Source organism: Dipteris shenzhenensis, unplaced genomic scaffold, assembly GCF_047967505.1.
Source record: "Dipteris shenzhenensis isolate YYH24624 ecotype China unplaced genomic scaffold, Dip_SZ_1.0 scaf0115, whole genome shotgun sequence".
Lineage (NCBI taxonomy): Eukaryota > Viridiplantae > Streptophyta > Polypodiopsida > Gleicheniales > Dipteridaceae > Dipteris > Dipteris shenzhenensis.
The window spans coordinates 120,937-126,405 of record NW_028239421.1 but is presented as its reverse complement, the minus strand read 5'-3'; the positions used below and the strand labels follow the sequence as shown (position 1 = coordinate 126,405).

Sequence of the window (5,469 nt, the reverse complement as noted above, 5' to 3'; positions counted from 1 at the left end):
TGAAAAGGAGTTTATTGATGTTTTCAATCTGGGCCCCTCCCGCCACCCTGAGAAGGTACGAGGGCAAGAGAAGCCATAACGTCCGTAGTGCTTCTGCGAGATGAGTATAAGTACCCCCAGGGGAATTCGAATCCCCGTCGCCTCCTTGAAAGAGAGGTGTCCTAGGCCTCTAGACGATGGGGGCCCAATCACTCTTCAGATAATAAGAGATTATCTATAAATCGTCAATCTGATTCTCCCGAATCCCCCCCCGAATACAACATCCAATGGATGGGGGAATTGGAATACCTCTCCGAATCCTTATCGCAAAATCCCGCTCGATGCATACCTATATGCGGAACCGCATGTGGCATCTCCCACAACCTCTAGGTCGACTGCTTCCTAGATGTGTAGGAAGTCGAACACGGCATAGAGGTAACGCTGAGACTTAAACCTTGCAATTCTCCGAAGTGAAGTGAGGCAGTTGAAAAGCTTCACCCAATCCATATTTCCATGGACGATTATTTCTTTCACCGATGAACTTATGTATCCCAATAATAATTGGTAATTACCAGCAGCATCAGTAAGTATATAGGCTTCTCCATTGCTTTTGGTTCATTCAATGTTCTGTTTCCCCTCGAGGGAAAACCCAGATTGGAAATCTACGCCTCAAATCACTCGGTTATGACTTCCTCAATTGGGAATATCTCACTCCTGAAGCTCAAAAATATTCTCTCCACCGGTCTGAACTATCCCGGGGGCTACTGCCGGGGGTGGAAGCGGGGCAAGAAAGTCGGGTCGGCGGATAGCGGGAATCGAACCCGCGTCCTCTCCTTGGCAAGGAGATATTTTACCATTCAACTATATCCGCGTGATATGCCACCCCGTTCTATATTGAATAACTATATATGTGGTAACTCCTCTAGTCAACACACCTAATCCATCCACCTCGTCTCGGGATTTTCCCTCGTGGACGGAGAGCCCCCCCCCCCCCCGAGGAGGAAGTGTCGATTCCGTAGACCGTAATTATTATTGATTCTCTCTCCCCACTCGCCATTATGAATCGTGAGGAGGGGGCCAGAATTACCGATACATTGAATCTCTGGGATATGAAGGAATTAAGTATACCCACTAGGAAAACTAATCCGATCCATAAGGAAGCCCCTGAAAAGACGACATTTTTGTTGCTTGACCAACCATTGGGGGAAGCAAGCACGACAGGTACACCAATTACTAGTAGGAATGAAATGGCGATTAATGTGAATAAAGCCAATTGGAAAGCAATAGTCGTAGTTAGGACTCTCGACGTATCAGAAGTAGAGGATTTGTACCATCTGATCCCCATCCGGTGGGACTTACACCATACCGAGACCGAGGATTTTGGACGGAACAAGAATCCTTCTAGTTCAGTACCCCGGAATCCAATGTCTCTTTCGAATCTCTTGATAATCCATCAAGTAGGAGTAAGAATTTGATTATTTGGAATGATCCCTATATTGATTTCATAGTAAATCATACGAAACCATCATCTCATATCTTTCGTAATAGGGGTGAATCTCGATACAATACATGTGTATCAAGATCGACAAGATCTCCGAAGAATTGGAGAAGAGCTTTCTAGGAGAGGTGGTCGAGTGGTTTATGGCTCCAGTCTTGAAAACTGGCATAGTGCTGAAACGCTATCGAGGGTTCGAATCCCTCTCTCTCCTCAATTGATTCAGTACCGGACCCGACGGGAGGGGGTATTAGTGGTCTATCGGTGGTCTAAAAGAACCACCTAGTATTTCCCAAAAAATGCCAATGTCCCCGAGGGGAGCCTATTCTTAATAATGATAGATGAGAGGAATCTTCTGAAGCAGTCTGGGGGTATTCCTCCTCCGCCCCGGTTCATGCGCCGCATCTCCAGGCCCAGGTCCCGTGTCAATACTTTCCCTATCAGGGTTCGAGGGATAGGAAACAAACAAATATGAGAGATCTGATGTTAACTAGAGGTATTTAAAATACCAGTTCTATCGATTGACTTATCGGGATGATCAAAGGTCAATTACCCACCCATTTGCGGGATGGGTACGTTCCACCAGATACAACTGGTGAGGATTCAAATTAGCTTCAAATTAGCTTACGGAGATGAGTCGTCATCGCCAAATCACCCCCTCCAGGGGGGTGATTTGTAGACATAAGTGCAAATGCTACCGAAACTTGTGGTTTCCCGGAACCCTATAGAAATGAACAGTGAGTTACACCTCGCCCTTCCCTCATCCGCGAGGTAAAGGTTACTGCTGGGTATATACCGACGTATCGAACTAACCCCACTGGGGGGTTAGTTTATGTATGAGCTGTGTCCCGGTTCCGCAAAGAACCACCAGTAGAAAATGGAAATTTGTCTGGTATGGTAGGTACTAATACTACCAAGTAATAACTTTCCATTAATATCTCAGCAATTTGTCCTAATTTAATGGTGTCATGGAAAGAACGGGTTCGGTATCACGGTCAATTCCCTTCTCAAACCCGGCTGCCGCCGCACGGGCTCTTCCCGCATGCCATAAATGACCCACAAAAAAGAAAAATCCTAGAACGAAATGGGAAGTAGCCAACCAACTTCGGGGAGATACATAGTTCACGGCATTTATCTCAGTAGCTACTCCACCTACGGAATTTAAGGAACCCAGAGGTGCATGAGTCATATACTCCGCGGAGCGTCGCTCCTGCCAGGGTTGTATATCTCTTTTCAACTTACTCAAATCCAAACCGTTGGGGCCTCTCAGTGGCTCCAACCAAGGAGCACGAAGGTCCCAGAAACGCATTGTTTCGCCTCCAAATATGATTTCTCCCGTGGGGGAACGCATCAGGTATTTACCCAAACCAGTAGGTCCTTGAGCGGAACCTATGTTGGCGCCGAGACGCTGGTCCCTGACAAGAAAAGTAAAAGCTTGAGCTTGAGAAGCCTCTGGACCGGTAGGACCATAGAATTCACTAGGATATGCCGTGTTATTGAACCGAACGAAACAACAAGCAGTAAAACCAAAAATAGCAAGTGCTCCTAAGCTATAGGACGGGTAAGCCTCTCCGGACCACACAAAAGCGCGACGGGCCCAAGCAAATGGTTTGGTCAATATGTGCCAGATCCCCCCGGAGATACAGATGGATCCCAGCCAGACATGTCCCCCAATAATATCTTCTAGGTTATCGACACTTACAATCCAACCCTCTCCACCAAAGGGGGATTTGAGTAAGTAACCAAATATGACACTCGGGCTTAAAGTGAGATTCGTAATCTTCCGTACATCCCCACCTCCCGGGGCCCATGTGTCATACAAGCCTCCGAAATATAACGCTTTGAATACTAGGAGGAAGGCGCCGGCTCCTAACAAGATTAGATGAATACCCAATATAGTAGTCATCTTATTTTTGTCCTTCCATATATAGCCGAAAAATGGGAAGGACTCTTCTGAAGTCTCGGGGCCAATGAGAGCGTGATAAATACCCCCGAACCCTAGAACCGCGGAAGATATCAAATGAAGGACTCCAGAAACAAAATAGGGAAAGGTATCGACGACTTCCCCACCGGGACCCACTCCCCAACCTAGGGTAGCTAGGTGGGGAAGTAGAATTAACCCCTGTTCATACATAGGCTTCTCCGGAACGAAGTGAGCCACTTCAAACAAATTCATGGCTCCAGCCCGAAACACGATCAAGCCAGCATGAGCTACATGGGCACCGAGTAATTTACCAGACAGATTGATCAGTCGAGCGTTACCGGCCCACCAAGCGAAACCTGTGGTTTCCTGATCGCGACCACCCAGAGACAGAGTTTCGTTAAAGAGCGTTTCCACGGGGTAAGACCTCCTCGGGGAATACAAGGTTTTCATGAGGCTGATCCTGAGCTGCCATCCAGGCACGAATACCCTCATTCGACAGAATGTTCTTTGTGTAGAAAGTTTCAAACTCAGGATCTTCCGCCGCACGAATTTCTTGGGAAACGAAGTCATAAGCACGCGAATTCAAAGCGAGACCAACTACTCCGATAGCACTCATCCATAATCCAGTTACTGGCACGAATAACATAAAGAAATGCAACCAACGTTTGTTGGAGAAAGCGACACCGAATATTTGGGACCAGAAACGATTAGCGGTAACCATTGAATAGGTCTCTTCGGATTGAGTTGGGTTAAAAGCACGGAATGTATTTGCGCCATCACCGTCTTCAAATAAGGTGTTTTCCACCGTGGCGCCATGAATGGCACACGAAAGAGCAGCACCAAGGACTCCGGCGACTCCCATCATATGAAACGGGTTCAACGTCCAGTTGTGAAAACCCTGGAAAAAGAGAATGAATCGAGAGATAGCTGCTACACCGAAGCTGGGTGCAAAAAACCAACCGGATTGCCCTAACGGGTAGATTAGGAATACAGAAACAGAAACAGCAATGGGAGCAGAGAACGCTATTGCATTATGGGGACGTAATTGTACGGACCTAGCAAGTTCGAATTGACGTAACATGAAACCTATCAAAGCGAAGGAACCGTGAAGAGCAACAAAGGTCCATAGACCCCCTAATTGGCACCAACGGGTGAAGTCTCCCTGTGCTTCCGGACCCCACAGTAGAAGCAAGGAATGAGCGAGACTATTTGCAGGGGTGGAAACTGCGGCAGTCAGAAAATTGCAACCTTCCAAGTAGGAACTAGCTAATCCATGAGTATACCACGAGGTGACGAAGGTTGTGCCGGTGAACCAACCGCCTAGGGAGAAATAAGCGGTGGGGAAAAGTAATAGACCGGACCAACCTACAAATACGAAACGATCCCTTCGTAGCCAATCGTCCATACTATCAAACAAATCTTTCGATTCCTTGGAGGATTTTCCAATGGCGATGGTCATAGTTATTCTCCTATTCAACTCTTCCAACCATTTTGGGTGCCCTTCTATTTCATGACATGATAGGGTCGTGGTGTAGGAAATGAAACTACCATATCACTGCCCCTTCTGAATAAGAATTTGTCGGAATCTCTCTGGCATGGTAACAATATTCCTAGGTCCCGTCGAGGGTACTTTTCTACTCCGTCTCGTTCCCCCAAGCGGATGGATATGGATAGAGTACCGATACAACGAAATTGATTTCGTGATTCTTCAGAAAGTGGGTAACCCTTTCTCTTCTTCCGAGACTCCATCAACCCGTTCGCTACGTCGATGAATCCTGATCCGGAACTTTATCCCAGCTAGATTCCTTCCAATTGAACAATCAACGGCATCTATTGGATCTCTTTATGTGGTGCTGGTGTTTCCTCCCGCATGTCCTGCCCACTGGAGAAGTACAGGAAGGAGTGGGAGAAGCACCAATTTTCAGCAATCTATCTATTTGGTGAATTGAGTAGGACACGCGTACATACAGATATTTATGATCCGTATCTTCACTTTACTCGTCTATTTCACGATGGAAGAGACACTTCCTGATATTTATTCTACCAATACTCAATACCATTCGGAAGCTTT

The 5,469-nt window shown here is 46.7% G+C and overlaps 1 non-coding gene across 1 annotated transcript; it reads right to left on the bottom strand.

Moving 5' to 3' along the window:
* Positions 1 to 779: 779 nt before the first annotated feature.
* Positions 780 to 850, bottom strand: TRNAG-GCC (transfer RNA glycine (anticodon GCC)). The gene has a single exon. It is a non-coding gene; the product is annotated as a tRNA-Gly (tRNA).
* Between the last annotated feature and the right edge of the window lie 4,619 nt (positions 851 to 5,469).